The 20,358-nt window shown below is 39.3% G+C and overlaps 1 protein-coding gene across 6 annotated transcripts in view; it reads right to left on the bottom strand.

The window, feature by feature from the left end:
- Positions 1-20,358, bottom strand: part of LOC133836032 (homeotic protein ultrabithorax) — a 91,371-nt gene that overhangs the window by 35,406 nt on the left and 35,607 nt on the right. The gene's annotated exons all lie outside the window — the stretch shown is intronic.

Below are 20,358 nucleotides of genomic sequence, written 5' to 3'. Positions count from 1 at the left end.
CAGAGAGTAAAGTGAGTTGGAAAAATAAATAAAAATAATAATTCTAATATTGGAAATTGAAAATGATACATTTAATTATATTTTCTAATACTTCTGCTTGTTCAGAAAAATTTAATTTTATTTAAAACTTATATTTTAAACAAGAAAACGCCTTGCAAGTCTAGCTGCTGTTTAAAACGCTTGCAAATCGCGTGCAAAACGCGCGCGATTTTGAGTTGAGTTTTGCTATATTTGCCTATTGCTCCCCCTTATTGTCACTGCCACTGCTCGCGACAGGATTGCGTTTTATGCTGGCGGCAACGAGGCGCACTGCCCCGCCCCCTTGGTCGCCTAGCACCTCCCTCGCACATATGCAAATAAAGCAACATGCGGCGCAACATGCGACTTGAGGCAGCCATTGACTTTAGGTCCCAGCGCAGCAGCAGCAGCAAACAGTGAGCGGGGGATGGGGAAGTAGAAGGGGAAGGGGAGGACAGACAACGCATCCGCATCCTCAGCTGCCTTCTTCGTGTATCGAAGATGAATAAGGAGCTATTTTTACTTTTAAATCTTAAACAAGCATTGCTGTTGCACGTTCGTTGTTGGTGCCGCTGCGCTGCGGATGCGGGTCTTTTGTGGCACTTTAGCGGTGGCGGTGGCAAGTTTCTCAGGCTCTGCTGAGACTCGCAGCCTTAGACTCAGACTCGCAGCTTGATGATGTTGTTCCCTGTCGTTGTTGTCGTTGTCGTAGTCATTGCTGTTGTCGTTGTCGTTGTCTCTGCTGATGTTGCTGTTGCTGTTGCTGTACTTGTCTCATCTTGTTCTGTGGCAATGTCATCGAACTATCGGCAGCAAAACAATTTCGTGCCTTGCCACACAACAATTTTTGGCTACGTAACTCGGCTGCTCTAATCCACATAGGCTTTTGGACTCTCTCTAGTTTTTTGGCTCAATCGTTCGCCAGGTGTTGTTGCGGTTACTCAGCAAAAAGCCAAAAGATACATGCAACATCCACTAGATACTTTAGTGGCACATGTCTGAAGCATCTTCTTAGTTGTTTTGTGGCCAAGTGGACTTAGGGTCTTAGCCAGTGTGCATTTTGTGTTTTAATCGCACACACAAGCCAAAAACTTGCAAAATATGTTGAGAGGAGAGAGAAGAGAGGCGACGCAGCCAGACGACTGAAATCCTCATGTGATTTATGCAATTAGCACTCAACTAAGTCTAGTTAATGTACGACATGACGTTGGCAACTCTTAAAGCGACGAACCGTGGCGCTTACACATTCAAAAATCAAATTATAAATACAGATGCCGTTGCAAGTCGACGATGTGGCAGCCCCCTAAACACAATTCTGATCTCAGTCCCAGAGCATCATCTAATTTCCACGAAAAATTGTAATTCGACATGGCTGCGTTTGTGTGTGTGTGTGTGATCGGGTTCTACTTTACGGCCTGCCAATTGGTAGGTAATTTTAATGCATATTTCATTGTAGTACAACATAACTTGGCCCATGGATAATGCCTGCTGCTGCTGCTGTCCCATTGAATTCATGTTAAACTCTCCCCCAACTGCCGCTTCTCTTGTGCTCTCTCTCTTTCGCTCTCTCTTTGGGGGAGTTGTACTCCATATTGAATTATGATTTATGATTGGAACATGTTGTAACTGGCGCAAGGGTACTTAGAGTATATCTACGTGTAACTGTGAGTGTGTATCGGAGTGTGTGTGTGTGTGAGGGAAATGTGCACATATGCGCTAGTTAGCGCAGCATTTGCTGCAGTTTCAGCAAAGTTACAAGAACTTCGAACTTGAAGTGGTTGAAGGCCAAAAATAGCGACATTTGTGCGCGACCACTTGAGAAACAACAGAAAAAATCGGAAAATGGGAGAAAAACGTACGCCATGTTTTACTGCTGGCATGACAAGGACACAAGATATTCCCATAGTTAGATATACTATTTTTTCCATTTTCCATTTTTCTTTTCGTTGCATTGGCATATGTGTTGAACAATGTCAATGCTTGTAATTGGAGCTGCAATGCCTTCACAATGGCCCGACAATTAGCCCATTATCCCACTCAATGAAATGCAGAGGATGTGCACTACATCTCTAGAGATTAAGAGATCTTAAGATTGTGAAACTTAAAATAATCTCTCGAGATAATTTATTTAAAAGACGAAGACAGTGGATGAGACCTGACTTACTTCAAGAGAAATTTTTGAGAAATGTCGTTTGCAAAGTTAGATATTGTATAATGGTATTTGAGAATATGTAAAGAAATAATATAAAAAATATGTAAATGTGTAATTGCATGATATATATAATAATTTTTTATAATTTAATATATTTTATAAATTCTTTTAATCGATCACAATACATCTATTCTATCGAAAAATTTCATATACAAATTCTTTTTATAATTTGAATTACCAAAGAGTTGTTTTAAAATAATTTGTTATATCATTTGAAAGATTAAATAGTTGTAAGACTTGTTTCACATTTCATTATATCAAAATCGTATATGAATACTACATTTTTGAAATATATTTTCAAAAATGTAATACAATTTATAAATCGTTTTTGAAATCTAAAAATTGTTTTCAAATCTTTTTCTTACAATGAACTTGTACAATTTATTTTCTATTATATCATTTACCTAAGAGACGTTTTTAAATTATTTTCTTTATCCCAGAAAGAGTTGCTCTGGCTGCCACCTAAAGTTGGAGCATCCCCGCTCTAATCATGTTGCATGTTGGCTGGTCCAAAGGGGCAGAAGAGAGACGAGTTGAACTTCTAATCACCACAGCTGTCAGCTGCACTCATCCGATGCGACAATGAGTGTGGCAAGTCAACCCATTCAAGTGTCGTTGTATTTTAACACGTGAGTGACTTTTATACGTGGCCATTGTGTCGAGAGATGACTCGTTTTTAAAATGCCAGACGAGGCACAGGGCACAAGGCGCAGGAATATTCACACATACCCCAACAGCAGCAGCAGCAGAGGTGGGAGGTTAGGTGGGGAGTGGTGGAGTGCGGTTCGGTGGCTAGTCATACTCTTAGGACCGCATAAAAATGCCATATAAATGTGACACTTTAAATGCCAACGACCAAAATAGTTTTGAATGGCAGTCGGGCGAGACAACTCCGCCATGGGGATGATGGCATGGAGGGGTGGAGGGATGGAGGGATGGGAGCCTGGAGTGGTTACTTCACGTGACGAATTCGTGACAACGAAGTGGAAATGGAAATAAAAATGAAAATGGCCAACTTACATTTATTTGCATTTTCAAGTTTTTGGCCAGTGTGCGAAAAGTTTCCTCTTCATGTTTTTTTTGCTTAGCATTCGCGTTCTGTTGTCTTTCTTGTCACAGACATTTGCACTGTGTATGTGTATGTGTTTTTTTTCTGTACTGTGCAAAGCACATTCCTCATTTCATTTCAGTTCGCTTCGTTTTGTTCTGTTTTTGCTTTGCTTTGGGTATCGTTTCGCCCAGTTCCTTCCTTCCGTTCTGCGGGCTCTTCACACGACACATTTTCCACAAGAATGAGTCCAGCGAGTTGGCGACATATTTGCATACGTACAAGGAGTGTGTGTGCAGAGACTGTTGTGTGTGTGTGTGAACTGTCAACGCGCCATAGAACTGTCAACTTGATGGTAATTCTCAACAAAGCCATGAAAACTGCCAACAGAATGAGCCACTGTGCATATGAAAGCGAAATGGAAATGGACTGAGCGACAAACTTTTCTTCCCTTCATTTTCACTTGTCGCGTCGCTGTCTGGTTGGAGTCCTCTTTTTTTATATTGAAGACAAAGACACTGCTGATGGATTCATACAAATTAAATGTATTTTTGGTGCCACAGACAAATTCTCATTGAAAATGCATGCAAACATGTCGTATTTATGAGTTTAACCACCAAACTCCGCCCACTTTTTGTGGTGGCGACAAGTGGCAAGAGGCATGAGGCAAGTGTGAGTGGCAATTAGTGCGATGTCGCACAGACACTTCCGCTGCATCTTGAGTGCCACATCCGGTGGCAACAAATCAAGTTGCTGGACAAATTAGGCACAGTTCACCGAATGTGCTTTCATCTATGATGTGAAACTAGAGCAATTCTTTTTATACAATTGTCATTACTTTATTAGCTCTTATCAATATTATTTTCATAATTTCCCCCAGCTGAACTTTGTCTATCAACGCACTTAATTACAGCAAAAAAAGAGAAAAAAATGAAAAACTAATTTATTTTATATACATTGCGTATCATAAATCTTCAACGATTTATGCTTATTGCCAATTTATTGGCAGCAGCAAAAAAAAAAGAGAGCGAAAAAGCGTAAGGGAAAAATTGCATGGCAGCGCCAGCAAAGTTCAAACAATCAACGCCATTGTTGCCAACACACAGTATGCTGTTCATTTTGTCTACATTTCACAGTTTTCATATAGCGATATTGTCAATTTACTATCAGCAACAGCCAGCAACAAAAACAACAACAATTGCGAGAGCAACCGTAGCTAAGCCTCTTTCATGGAAAACAAAAAAATATAATGCTGAAAAACTGAAACTGAAAAATGTATTATTAAGTCCCAAAGCTGCACTTCAATTAAAATGCATTTTCGCAGTTTATGAGCTTAATCTCATAAACAATTTTTGCATTGTTGCCAGCGCTTTTTGTTGCACATTTTGACTGTCAGCAGAAGCTTTAAATATTATTCGATAAATAGAGAACGATAGAATGCAAAAGAGATGCGCAAATATAATTAGATAGTTCTACATAATCGGAACATATATAAAATAAAGTTTATTATTGGTCACTTCATTTGATAAATTATCTTAATATTTTGCATAATTTCTGTATAATTTTTTTTAATAAAAAAATCCTGTCTCTCACTTTTTTCTTAATTCTTTTAGCAAAAGCTAGAAATATTTCCCGATAAATATAATATAAAAATCTGATCATGTGCAAGCTTTAACATATTACTTAATATTTGAATCATCATCATATTTTTAAAAATTTCTATACTCATTAACAACTTCCTTCTTGGAAATTTATTGCTCATTAACTATTTAACCTCTCCATCCTAAGGCCAGCTACTTCACAATTCTTTCACAGCAATTTCGATTAACTAAAGAGCTACTTTTTAATGCATTTGAAGCGCCTACAAAACTGTCTCATAACCATCTCAGCAGCAAACTCAACTCAATATCCTCGGGCCGCAATTTCCACAGACTCCCAACCTGTTTTTGGTTTTTTGTTCGCCTTGTGTTTTTTGTCTTTTAATAACTTTATAATGGCGTGTTGTATCACGCGCTCAAGCTTCGTGGGGACACGCCCCCTTAAAAAAAAAACGAGAAGAAAAAAAAATGCAGACAATATTTCCCTGGTAAGCCAAACAACAATTGCAAACTGCCGCGAGTTGTTGTTGTTGTTGGTGTTGCTGTTGCTGTTGTTTGTTGCTGCAGTTCGTGCGATTCTTTTTTCGGTTATCGACAATTTTCAATCTATGCGCATAACTCAAGTGTCGGTGGCGGCGCAGCAAGCAAAACCCGACACCCCAAACGACCCCAAAGCCCGCATAACAGTCCGCGACCCAAGCTTCCCTCCTCCTGCTCCTCCTCCCCGCGTGCCTCATGTCCCTTCTCAATTGAGGCATATGTGCAACTTCCGTGCAGAGCAGAGCTCTTAACTGATGCTGGGCCTCGATCCGGGGCCACGTTCTGCGGGCCCAGTTCTCTCGCATCAAACTTGGCAATAGGCAGCAAAGCAAAGCAAAAAAACAAGCGAACAGCGAAGCAGCAATAGAACACACAACACAACACAACAGCGAAATAATATTGGCAACATTTTATTGCACTGTGACCTAGAGCATCTGTGGCATCAGCCACTGTGCTCCTGAACCTGCTGCGAAATTTGACTCCACTACAATACACTTTTTTTGTTTGGGTTTGGGTAACTGGACAATCGCAGCCTCAGTTACCAGTTCAGACCACCTCCTTATCGCCAGCGTCAATAACGACGACGACATTCATTCTCTGCCTCCGCCTCCCACTTCCACACCCACTCCCACTCCCTATTTGCCACTTTTGCCCCACTCACATCCTTGTGCGTCTCGTTTGGCTGCAAAATTTACATCCTGTATGGCTGATGGTCGTTTTACTGTTTCCGTGCCGGACTCTGGACTCTGAGCTCTACTAAAGAGAGAGAGAGAGAGAGAGAGAGAGAGGGAGAGAGAGAGTGGCAAGCCGTAGTAGATGGGTTCTCTGCAACGCAGCAGCAACGCATATGAATATTTTGCAGCAGGCAACAATAAAATCCATGACATCATAAATATCGATGCGTTGCCATTTGCGAACATTTTCGGTGCGGGCTTAGCAGAGCACCACAGCGCCAGGGTCATACATTCTCTTCCATTCTGTGCTGTAGTGTGTGTGTTTTTTTGGGGGCATGCCACATGCCACACCCGCAGCAGCCAGTCGCCGCGCGATAACTCGATAATTATGTCCGCTTTTGTTTATTTCGCACATCGATTACAATTTCGACTGCTGTCCAGGGAACGAAGTGAAGAGGGTTGGGGAAAGAGGGTGGTGGTCAGTGGCAGTCCCATTAGATAGGCTGCCTTCTATGTGTGTCCTGAGTGTGTGCCTACATACGTCATAGTCTCAACACTGGCGCAATTTACAAACTTAACACATTCTCTCTCTCTGTCTCTCACCTGGGAGCGAGATACTGAGGTGCATCAGTTGCCCCCCAAAGGTAACTGCATAAAGTGGGGTTTAGGGGGGAAGGGGCAAATAGTGGTTGTGGCAGTGGCAGGGTGTGTTTGTCTGGCGTCGCCTGCTGCTCATAAGTAAAACGTTGTGAGCAAAGTTTTATAAATTATCCTTGTGAGAATCCTTATTTATGGCGCGTGTGCAATTTTCATTTTATCGCAGTAAAAGCAAAGTTAAGTTAAGCTGCTGCCATTGCTGCTGCTCTCTCTCTCTCGCTCCCTCTCTACCTCCACTCACGTTGCAACTTTGCTGGCAAATGGAGGCGTTGCAACAGCAGCAACGGCAACAATAACAACATCTATCTCTCTACATCTCTCGCTCTCTCCCTCTCTCTTTCTCGCTCATTTTTTATATTTGCCCCGACGAACTTCAATTGTTCAGCAGCAAACACAAAACCCCAACACACAAACTCAACACGACTCAGACTGCGACTGCGACTCAAAAAAGAAACCAAAACCAAAACCCAACCCAAACTCAAACTCAAAACCGAACCAAGCCGAACTCGTATATTGCACAAATGTCTGTCTAAGAATCGACTATGGCAATATGACACAATGGACAAAGATAAGATATGTTTGGGAATATCAAAATTCTTAAAGATTTCTAAAGACAAAGAGCTATTGTCACATACAAGATATGAACTCAATTTAAAAGAGGAAAAAAATTGAAAAATTGAAAATTGTTTGAAGTCTTTGTTGAATATTAATAATAAAATAAAGTATAAGACTTTCAACTTTTATTTGTATTTAATGAAAATGTTTTCATATGAAAAGTGAAATTATGAAATAAAATTCAAAATATATATTATAAATAATTTGGAACTTTAGTTTAATGAATAAAGATTTTCAATCTCTTTTGTGTATTTAAATAATATAAAGAATTAATTAAGTATATTCCAATAGAATCTTTAGAATTTTTTAATATTTAGGCATTTATAAAATGATAGTAGAATTTATATTGAACGATGTGCATTTGATGAAATAAGATTCCCAAATAAAAATAATCTTTTTAAAATGTATTCTTATATTAATAGTTTCTATTCTTATCAAAAATCGAAATTTGCCCATTGTAGCAATCGCTTGGCAAGAAGCATTGCGGTAGTTGCTTGGTTATGTATGGAGTATAAGCAGACAGATAGGACGAATAAGTTGAAGAAGCCGTTGAAGATGGTGGTGAATAGAGGGGGAGAGGAAGAAAAAGAGAAAGAGGAATAGGAAGAGATCTCTCTCGTTGAGCTGCCAAAGTTTTTTATGGCCTGCATATGAATATTATGCGCTCGAGTATAAAATGTTGTTGGCCACACTTCCTACGTTTCACTTCCTGCACTCGACTCGAGAGCACATCTTAAACACACATGCATACATATCTCGCCATATACCATATCTTATATATGTATATATATTTCTATAGCTGCAACTAACACAATGCACAATAACAATAACAAGAGGAATACAACAAGCGAAATACTTTAAGAGTTGAGTTTGCCTTTAACTTGAGTTGCTCGCCCGAGGCTCTCAACTGAAAAACTTGATTCCCAAAAATCCTCTCGCACTTGTATTTGTCTGAAGTTTTCTTTGTTTTCCCCCCTTTTCCATTGTATGTATGTTTGTGCAAAAAATATTTAGCTAGCAAAGTTTTATTGGCAAAATCTGTTTATGGCTTTTGAATTTTAATTAGTTTACATTATGTCGAAATGTTGCTGCTGCTGCCTCGCAGCGTGGCAGCCACACACACACAATGGAGAACCGAGAACCAGAAGAAGAAGTAGTGTCCTGGGCTGGGCTGGGCTGGCAATGAGAAGAGTTTCATTACTATTTGTCTGCTGCCTTTCCGCACAGCAGCCGCAGCCGCATTTTATGCGCAGGATACAAATGTACATGAATAACTAAGCGGGGCAAGAAGTTCTTGTTCGAGAAGAGAGAGGAGTGTGGGGCAGCACTTGCTGCAGATTCTGTGTGTGTTTGTGTGTGTGCTTGCGGCCTGTGCTTGTGGCAGGATCAGCGGCAAACTTTGGCGGCAAAACTGCGAACGTGCCACGTTGCAAATTTTAATTCGACAAAAACATGCAACTGAAATTGTTATTGGATGTTTGCTCGCTGCTCGCTGCCTGCTGCCTGCTGCTGACTGCCACTTGCAACTTGCTCCAAATTGTAAACTTTCGCATCTAGCTTTATTTTTGTATTTATTTTTTATATGCGTTGCACTTTTTTCTTCCAACTTTGTTTCACATTTCAAAATGTATTTCTTTTTGATTAGAAAATTATGCAATTCTCTTTTAATATATGCAATTTGTGTAAGATAAATAAATATATTTCCACAAACATTAATTTACGCTGTCTGTTGCCTTTCACTTCAGTTCATGTTAACATGGCTAAATATGTTAATTCGCGTTAAAGTTGCTTAGTCATTTAAATGTTTGTTTATTTCCAGCATAAATATTTATGCAAATTGTCAAGTTGTGTATTTATTTTAACATCAAGTTCATATAGCAATGTTAAATGCATTTTATTAAATCCAAAATAAAGTGGAAACTCATCAAATTTAATCCGCTTTTTTAACTTGGCCCACTTAAAGATTTTCACTCCATATATAGCTTGTACTCAAGCTAATTCTCAACTCTTAAATTGACTAGCAATTAATTGTTAATAAGCGCGCATTTAATTGAGTAGCTTTTAGTCAATTGATCAGGCTGTACTTGAGCTCAGCCGTAAATAGACAGCGAAAAAGCTGCAATTGAATTTAATGATTGACTGCAGTCAGTTCTCCTCTTCTGCTCCCTCCCTCTTGCTCACATATATGGCAGCGGCTAATTAATGATGTTGCATGCAACGAAAAGCCAAAATGGCGACAATTGAGTCGACTGACGAATGTGGCAACCAAAAAAAAAAACCAACAAGACTGAAATAAAACAAAAATGGCAACCTTTTGCTGCATTGCAGTTGCCTTGCTACCAAATTTGATGCAGTGCAGCGAAGCGGCGACAACAGCAACCAGCAGCAGCAGCAGCAACCACAGATGAAACGAGTCAAGTTTTTGTGTGTGTTTTTGCTACTGTTTTCAGTTCATTTTCAAATCGTTTCGTTTGCTTTGTGTGTGCATTTTTATTTAATTCATTTTTCACGTTTTTGCTGTTGCTGCTGCTGCTGCAGCGGCGACTGTTGCTGCTGCTGCTGCTGTTGCTGTTATTGTCGTTGTCGTTTGGGGGCTGCAAATGTGCAATTAAAGAAACAGGTTACACGCCCATAAATCTTGCAATCTTGTTGTTGTTTTTGCTGCAGTCTCAGCAGCAACAGCAACAGTTGCTGCCACTGCGACTCGAACTGTTGTTGCAAATGTATTCGTGTATTCACATGTCTTAATGTTGACAGCATTTTTGTGATTGTCTGATTTATTGTCAGCCAATTGATGACAAATAAATTACCAGCATTTTTCTTGTTTGTTTTTTTTTCGTTCGTTTTTTTTTTCTTTTCTGTTTCTTTGCTTGCATTTTAGCTGCCGTTTTTCCTTTTAGCCGCCTTTGCCTTTTGCCCGTTTTTGGTATCGCCATTTCGAGGCCGTCTCAATGCAGTTTTTTCCAGTTTTTTTTTGCCATTTTTGCTGCTGCGTTAATGGCTGTGGTAATTACTTTTAATTGCCATTGTAAAGTTTTCGCATCGCGCCAAAAATGGCAGCGCCTTCAACGTCTTTGCAACTGGCCCTGACCACTTCCCCATTAAGTTGCGTCCAAGTCCTCGATGACACCGAACACAAAACTGGCGCCATTTGGATGCCCTCAATTGTGGGACAAAAATAAACAGAAAACAATACTACACAATTGCACATTATCTTTGCAATCATTTAAAAAAGATAAATACTATTTTTATAGCGAGTAGTTTGAGATCTAATAAATCAACAATTGATTATTAAACTGATTTATTGCGTAAAAAGACTATTAGTTGGGGTTAATTAAGTAATCAAGTTGTTGATCACGACTTTTCAATTAACTGGAACTTAAGTAGTTGAATTAACTTGGAAACTGGTTTTGGGTTAACAATATTTTCTAATGAATTGTTTTTAATAAGAGAGAAACATTAATTTCAGACATTTATTGTATGATTGCGCGTAAATAAACGTATTAAATTTAATCAATACATTTGTTTATCACAAATTAACTTGTTATAAACTTAATTTATAAATACTTTAAAAGCCGTTCAAATTGCTTCTTTTCAATAATTTTGTATTTTTGTATACAACTCAATTGCCGCTGGTTTTTGAACTCCTCCCACCTCACGTTCGGCTCCTTCCCTCCCTCTCTCTACCACCCCATCCCTAACCCCTTCGCACTCCCTTCGCTCTTTGCCATGAATTAAACATATAAATTTTAATTATGCGCCTCACGATTTTGTACACAATTTGAATTGGGTTGACAGCGCAGAGGTCCAGCAGAGGCAACAGCAACAACAACAACAACAACAAAGCACCGACATTTTTTGTTGTTGTTGTTTTGTTTTGGAAGGTATCTTATTGAGTTGCTGGCCGCTCAGGTAAAACGTGAAACTCCCAAAATTTATATCTCTAAAAATATATTTATATAAAAGTAACCAAACTTGCAGTCGACATCTTTATAAATTGCGCCAAAAAAAGCCGCTCAACATAAATCAAATCAGATATTTGGATTTTAAATACCCTGCACACAAAGCAAGTGTCAGCGAAGGCAGTTGAGACTAACAAGCTTGATAGAAAACAATTTCAGTTTTATATACTACAAAACAAGGTTAGATATTTTATAAAAATGTGAGCTTATAATTCCGCTTAGAAATTTATTTCTAAGCTTATAATTCCCTATCGAAATTAATTTCTATGCTTTATTCAGTTTGATCTAAAGATTGCCAAACAAATTCGCGGGCAGATAGTTAAAAACAATAGTAAATATTTTATTACAATGTGAGCTCATTATTCTCTTTTGAAATGAATGTTTTACAGAGTATCATTTAGTTGAACCCATTTAAAGTCATATAACACAGCTCCAAGTTAAGTTTATTTTTTGTGGAAATTCTGCGGGCGTGCTGTTGCGATTGAAATCAGTTTGAAAGCTGCCGATGACAAAAGTGTAGAGCGGAAGAGAGAGAGAGAGATAGAGAGAGAGAGGGAGACTCCGAAAGAGAGATCGACTCAACTATGGCCTCTTTGGCCATCTTGGGGGGCAAGGTGTCCCGTTGAGTTTTTGGCCATTTGGGTCTTTCAGATTTGGTTTCGAATGAGCTCTCGTAGCTCACGAAATGTTTTATATCGCGCGCATATTTAAACAATTTGAGGCTCGTTAGTTAAGCAAAGCCAGGCCAAAAACATTTCAGACAATCATAGCGAAAATCACGAAGTGTCCTTAGCCCAGTCCACAGTTCGCCATGCAACAACAGCAAACGCAAACGGGGCGCAGTCAAACTGCGGCAAAGGAAATGATTGCATTTAAAATTCAAACTCGACTCCGTTGGAAAAACAGCTGAAGTCGGCACAAAGCCATGTGCCATGTCCACAGCGTATTCTCAGGCACCCAACTCGCTGTTCAAGTCCCTGTCTCAGTCTCAGTCGCAGTCGCAGTCGCAGTCCCAGGGCCTTGGTAAGAGGCACAGAGCCGCGTCAGCCATTTAGGCCGCGCCGGGCCAAACGAAAAACTTACAATACAAAAGCAGCAGGCAAAAAAAAAAAAACAGTACAAAAAAAAACGAGAAACGAGAGAAAAAAGTCAACAACTGAATAAAAAACATTTTCGAATACAAATGTTGGCATTGCATAACAAACGTTTTCTAAATGAGGCTAACTAAGCAGCCAGGCAGCGACGTCAACCGAGGCAGAGGCAGAGACGGAGGCAGAGAAGGTCTGCATATGTTTGAATTGCCGATGACGATGACTTTTTTCCTTGTACGTCCGACCGTCGGTCTGTACACTAACCTCCCCCCGATACGTCCCCTCTTCTTCAGCTTTGGCTTTTTAACTGTTTCGTGTTTGGTTTTTGTGACGTGGGCTCTTTGCTTGGCTGCTTGACTTGGCCCGGTGGTGGTCCGACTCTGACTGCCACTTTTTGCATAATAAGACCACAAAACTAACGGTTAAATGCTGGTCTACTACCCTACCCCTCACCACCCGTTTGTCCCACCTACTGTCACCGTCCTGTGCCCAGCAGAGTCACAGTCACACACTGGCAAATATTTGATTTGGTCTAAAGGTTTTTCGTTTCCTTCTCTCGCTTTACCATTTTTACCATTTACCATTTGTGTTTGGCTTTTTTCTGCTGGCTCTCGACATTTCTATGACTGATTTAATCAGCAGACTTTGACAAGAGTCAGGAAGTCGCCTCGTCCACCACCTGCCTAACCCTAAAACCCATTCCCCATTCTCTATTCTCTACTCTTCGCCTATTCGCCATTCCCCCCCGATTCACATTCACCATTCGCCATTCACATTCACTTCCCTGCTGCTTCCCTGCTCACATTTGTGTCGAGTCAGGCATTTAGCGGGGACGCTGCACGGCGCAAAATTAAATTAATTAGAAATCTGATAAGCTTCCACTCGAATTGCGCCTCAGTTAATTTGCAAAAACTGTCAAGTTCTGTTTTGTCAGTTGTTAAAGTGAGTTAAAGATTTTCACATTAATGCGACAATCTCAACTAAATACCAATTTGCTAAGTATTTTATTTAAATGAAAGTTTGCTAAATGAAAGTTTATTATCGTCAAAATGAAATCTACAATATTTTTCGATTCATATTTCAAACGTTTTTTTTCTTTGCATACATTTTAAAATTAAAATAAAATCTACATTAATATATTCACTTACCAACTTTTAAAAGCATATATTGATTTAGTTGATATTCTTTTGAAGAAGCTATTTAAAATATTTTTAAAAGCACAGACCTCTGCCTCATCTCAACTCACATTTTAATTAATTTTTCTGCAGCTCCTAAATGTTTCCTCTATTTGCAGAATGTTACCTGCTAGTTTTTGCTGTTCCTGGCAAAACACTTTGTAAAAAACTGACAAATGCTGGGCACAATTTCGCGGGTCATCTACCTAAACGACAACAACGGCAGCAGTTTACTGTGTGTGTCCTGCGTCCTGTCTTGCAGCATCCTGTGAGCGAATTTTCAACGGAAGCGCAAATTAACAGCGCTGTCTCCGTTTTGTTTATGACACTTGAAACTGCACTTTTTATGACAGATACTTCGAAAAAAAAACGAGACAACTCAAGGATACGTGAAGACGACCTTGACTATGACGGCATTAAAAAGTTAATTATCAATCATAAAAAATATGCTGCTGCGTCTCATGTGTTCGGGGTAAAAAAATGTGTGAAGTGCATAAAAAACCAAGGAAAGAAACGAACTCTCTCAAGGATAACTCTAATGTTGTATCCGATTCCGACTGCGACTGCGACTGCGACTTGGATATCGACTTGTGTTGACTTTATTTTTGTGGTCTGTTTGCAGTTCGTGCCGCTTGCAATTTACGACAATTTCCCGCCGAAATGCACAGAAATAACGTGGCATGAACAACATTTCTCATTCGCTTGGCGTTTGCGGCACGAAATTCTTGTCATGATTCGATCGACTCGACTCTCGACTCTCAACTTGAGTCGAGGACACGGACACGATGTGAACAACTGCTGCAGAAGAGGAACAGACAACGTTCACATGTTGCACTTCGGGGGTCAGCAAAGTTCAGGTTCAGTTTGAGAGTTCTCGTCGTGGCAGCGATAAAAGCACAAACCAAACTTGCAACACAACCCAAGCAATGAGAGAATTGTCAACGTTGCAACAAAACCAATTGATCGCCATTGCAATCCAATTAAATTCGAACTCAAGAAATTACAAGCTAGAGAAATTAAAAATATTTTAATTGGAAAGCAAAGAAATTTGTCCCTTCTATTGAAAATATAAATGAGTCTTGAATTTACTGAAATCCTTTTATATTTATTGTGTTTCCCTATCATTAAATCATTTCAGTATTTTCCCAAATTTATTTGTTTGCCAAATAAATTATATTTAAATCTTTTCCGTCACCTTAAAATATCTTAAAATCGGAACGACGCCATTAAAAAATGTCATTCGTTTATTTTTTAATCTTCAGGTTAAATCTCAAGTAGCTAAGTACAGTCTTTTCTCCCCGACTATTTATCACTATCTAGAGTTACGTTGAGGCTTATTCACTTCATTGAAGTCTTTGGAAAAATGTCTGCCATAAATTAGGCAAAACTGACAGAAAATTTGATAAAAAACTGAAGAAAAAACGCAGAGCTGATAAAACGAATGAAAGAAAAATAGAGATGGAGCAAGGGCAACAGCTAAAGGGGGGAAGAAAACATACAACAAAGTCAACTCGTATAACATTTTAATAAAGACTCATAAATTTACAAAGCGACGACGACAAAAAGAGACAACAAACAGCACAAGAAGCAGAAGAAGGCGAGAAGAAGAACAACAAAAGCGACTTGCGACTTTGGAAGATGAGCGCTAAAAATAAATAAAACTATTAATCAGTGGAATGTTGCAGGCGAGGACGGGGCAAGAAATTTTCCCTTTGCTTGGCGGAAAATGAACAGCGCCAGCGTTTGTGGTCATAAACAATTTTTAAAACAACTCTTTTTTGCCAAGTTTTGTGTGATGAGAGAACGCGAACGCGGAGAGGGGCGGGGCGGGGAGGAAAACAGTTGAAGATGAAGATGGAAGAAGAAGAAGAAAAGGCAACGACGCTTTGCCAATTGTGGCGCGGTTTTTCAACTGATGCCAAGAAAAGCCAAGAGGAAAATTGCACTAGCAGCAATAACAACAATAAGAGACATCAGCAGCAACAGGAAAACAGTCGAACAAAAACAAAGCCAACTAACTGAGAGTATAAGAATGCGACACTCTCTGTGTATGTGTGTGCGTTTGAGTTTGAGTGAAAAAGGGGGCGGGCTTGGCCGACGGCATAAGAAATGCCACTTGCGAATATTGTGTGCCAACGATAAACACTTCACTTCGGCCATTAAAATCAGCCAAAGTGAGCGAGAGCGCAAGCGAGCGAGAGAGCAACAGTGAGAGAGCGCGCGCTCACACACACACACACAAGCACGCACGCAAGAGCACAAAGATACTCACAGACACAAGCAAAGGCAGGCACACAGATAAACACATGCATGCAATGCTACCCAACCGTTTGCTAAGAGCGAATGAGTGCCCAGAGACGGCCGCAGAATGAACCATGAGCGCAAGTGAGTGAAAGAGCGAGCGAGAGAGCGAGCGAGCGCAAGACAACACAGCCCAAATGAATAATAGCGTTCCCGCAAGACAAATAACCCAGCCTTTTCTTCATGTTTGCTCGTCTCGTGCGCTCTCGCTCTAGCGCACACACAATGTTGCGCATAGCAAGCGAACATGTGCGCGCGCCTGCTTTGACTTATGGCAAATAAATCAGGCAGACATTGTATGCGCTTACTATTATGTGAGAGTGTTTGTCTGTCTGTGTGCGTGTGTGTGTGCGTGCGTGGAGGGGAAATGTTGGTGTTTGAAATTCCAGCACTTGCTCAGGCTGAATGAGTGACAAAAACATTGGTCTGCTCTCTTCACACGTACTTTGGAAGTTGGTTTGTTGTTGTTACCAGCTTGTTTATTAATTAACAATATGTGCAATTTATTTTATATCTATAACATACAATATATATCACACACTGTGCGGCGCGATTTACGAGCGACAATCGCTCAAAATTTTTTTGAGCACATAAATAATTTGGTTTGTTTTGAAATGGCGATAAATACGCATAAAGCGAATTAAGCACGTCTTTCGACTGAAACAATTTATGTGCGAACAGCAGCACACAAAGAACTGTTGCTCGCATTTTAAATACAACAATTTTAAATACAATAAATAAATTTAATTTGCAACACACGCGACGACGTTGTACGTTTATTTATGCTGCTGCTGCTTCTTGCGCTTCTGCTTCTTCTTGGGCTTCGACATTTTTGCGGCATTGCTTTATGCGCATGTTCCGTAAATGTTGCCGCAAAATAAACAGCAACAAAAATTACTCAACTGCAAGTCGCATGTTTTATGGCCGCAGGGCTGCAAAATTTATCGCACTTGCCGCGCTTTCTTATGCGCCGCAATAAATTCCACCCAGAGCGAATAAGCGAAAGAGCAACAGCCACAGCGAGAGCAAGTGCGAGAGCCAATGCGAATGTGATTGAGAGTGGGAGGGAGAGAGAGAGAGAGGGGGGAGTAGTGTCTGTGTGCTTATAAATATTTTAACCAACACTCAATTGCATTTATTTATAGATTTTGGCGCTGCTTTGAGCAATTACTCACTAAACTTACTTCACTTGACACTTAATGAGCGCATAAACACTGCGATTTCAACCAACAACAACAACAACTACAATTATAGCAACAACAAAATCAATAATATATTGCAAAGCGACGCGACGCGACGTAGCTCGAGTGCTCATCGATTTATTTATGTGTGCGCGCCGAAAAAATACTGAAAGAGCTCAGACTCTGGGCAGAGTTAAAGCCTCGAAGAGAGATAGAGACAGAGAGAGAGAGAGAGAGAGAGCGAACGAACTGCGTCTCAGCTGCGGCTGCTGCTTGAGCTTGAGCGCTTTTTGCATAAGCAGACGGCCCATAAAGCACTCATTTATTGCCTCGCTTCATCATTATCATCATCATCATCATCAGCAGCAGCAGCAGCAGCAGCAGCAGCTGGAAGAGCAAAGAGTATTCGATTGTTATATGGGTCAATTCCATTGGGAATTGAATGTGCTGCTTAGATGCCGACGGCGGTTGCATGTGGCACTCAATTATATAATCTACCCATTTCGATGATGCTTTAAAATGCAGTATTTTTGTTTGCTTTATTCAACGTTAATGTTAACGTTAACGTTGTCATTTAAATTACAGTCAACACCTCATCAAAACGAATGTTTTTCCACCATGCGTGGGTGCATGCAATGCATTTTAATTACACTCTGTGTGTGTGTGTGTGAGAGGATGTGCTGCCTTTGTATGGGTGTGGGCAATTTATGTGTGAGTCAATACAACTACAAAACGAACATCGAAAAACAGCGATCCCTAAAAGCTTGCGCTCAATTTAAAGCTTCGCTTGTGGTATATTGCCCTTCTTAGTTGTCGCTACTGCCCAACAGATGGCAGTGCGTGTCGCTTGACTCATTTATCGTTCTCCTTTGCGTCTAACTCTTCTTCGCTTGTTGTTGCTGCTGCTGTTGTTGTTATTGGCGAAAAGTGAATGAGCAACGGCCAAGCCTTTAAGTTATTTTTGGGGCTAAGCAACAACACGCACAATGTTGTGTGATGGTGGAAAGGGGGAAATGAAGGGAGGGTGCGAAATCCATATGCGTGGCGTAAAACTCAAAACGGGGCGCAATTTCGAACACCGAACACAGCTCGCGCCGGCGCTGAGAAGTTTATGAGTTCGCCAAGGTGAAAACACACAAAACGTGAGCCCAACGAAAATATATTTATAAACAAATTTGTGGACTTCATAATGTGACGATCAGTCTGCGGATTGTGTGAATTGAAGCTTACACAATCTAATTATTATATAATGTTTTATAAAAATAGTTGATAAGTATTCTTGAAAACAATTGCAAATAACTTAATCAATTTTCAGTTGATTATTGTGAAATTTTCAGAATACTAAACTAATATGATTATCTCTATTCAGACTAAATTTGTAGTTTATACTAGCAAAATTGTAGAAGTAATATTCTTCAAAAATTTCAATTTCTTGATAATTATTGCTTCCGAAAATTTTTGAAAAATTATTTCAATAGCATTTAAAATTGTCGATAAATATTTGATATGTATAATGCGACATATTTATTTGAATTTAAGTTCGATTTTTGACCTCCCCAAGGTCTAATTATTATATAATGCTTTATAAAAATAGTTGATAAGTATTTTTAAACACAATTGCAAATAACTTAATCAACTTTCAGCTGATTATTCTGAAATTTTCAGAATACTAAACTAGTATGATTATCTTTATTTGTACGAAATTTTTAGTCCATACTAGCAAAATTTAAGCAGTAATGTTTTCCACAAAATTTTAATTTGTTGATAATAATTGCTTCCGAATTCGAAAATTAGAAATATTGCAACTGTAATAATTTCTATAGCATTTAAAATTGTCGATAAATATGTGATATGTATAATGCGACATATTTATTTGAATTTAATTTCGATTTTTGACCTCCCCAAGGTCAGCCAGCATCTGCCACATTTTAATTTCAACACTGATAACACTGTTGATTTATGAGCGAACCAAGCGATACGAATGCCAGGTCTATAGGGAATTGACTAGGCACCACAACAGTTCCAATCAGCCGAAAATACGCAATGAAAAAATAAGAGAAACATACAAAAAATAAATGAAAGAAATAAAGCAAAATAAAAACGCTTTTAGTTGTGTGTAAATAATACAAGTTGAATGTTGTGTTGCTCTCGTGCTTTTAACTGATTAATTTCTGCGAGTGTAGAAACTTGGTGGGTGTAACTGTTGTCTGTTTGACTCTCCGAGTGCGTGTGTGTGTGTGTTTAAGTGTGCGTTTGTCTGTGTGTGTGTGTGCAGCTGAAGGCACAATGATAAATGTGGTAAGCAAAAACGACAGAAAAAAAAGAAATTGGGTGAATAAATAGCCCAGATTCCGTTGGGTAGGCTACAAAAAAAATGAAGAGAAGGAAAAATGAAAAGGAAAAAAAAAAACAGAATAGAACGAGAATGCGAATGCGAATGCGAAAGAGAGAAAAGCAAAAGCAAGGCAAGTGGAAACAGAAACTGAAGCAGAAACAGAAACAAACAAAACTTTGCTTTTGCTTTTTTGGCTGACTGCGAAAGGACAAACGACTAAAACGCTGTGCGAAAAGCGCAAAGCAAACACAACGTCGAATGAGGAGAGAATAAGAGAGAGGTACAACTTGAAGGAGTGGATGAGGAAGAAACGACTACAAACAGTGCGCAAAATGCCATTTATCAATGGCAAAGGAATTTGGAATTTTGGTGCGGAAAGCTACAAAATGTTGTCGACCAACAATTGCCAGTGAAAGACTAAAACAGAGAGAGAGAGAGAGAGAGAGAGAGAGAGAGAGAGAGAGAGAGAGAAAGAGATAAAGCGAGAGACAAAGTGGAAATCGGTTACGGAAAACGGGTCGACTGAACTCTAACGTAGTTGACAATTGCAGAGCTATGAAATTAGTGATATTAGATCCACATAAGTTAGATGGATGTATTACTAACAGCTATTTAGGGTTGTATCTTAGAAAGAGATGGCAATAGTCTCGCTTAACTCATGTGAAACATCCCTCATACGTTCACCTAAAGGGTTGTTATTGTATTCATCTGGAACTAATAAGATATGTTAGATATAGGTTATTTTTGTAAGAAATACAATAGATTATAATCTTTCATTTTTCGCTCTTTTGAACAGTCATATATCAATACATTTATAAGCGAAATCTTTCTTTATCCTATACAACTTTTCTATAATATAAATTTGCTCTTTATATATTCGGATCTAATTTGAAATCTTATATTTTTAGTTGTAAACATTCAACTTTTTTCAACTATATATTAGCTAACATT

The sequence above is a fragment of the Drosophila sulfurigaster genome, chromosome 2R (assembly GCF_023558435.1).
Source record: "Drosophila sulfurigaster albostrigata strain 15112-1811.04 chromosome 2R, ASM2355843v2, whole genome shotgun sequence".
NCBI classification, from domain to species: Eukaryota; Metazoa; Arthropoda; class Insecta; order Diptera; family Drosophilidae; genus Drosophila; species Drosophila sulfurigaster.
Note: the sequence above shows the minus strand (reverse complement) of the source record. Positions and strands in the feature narration are given on the sequence as shown.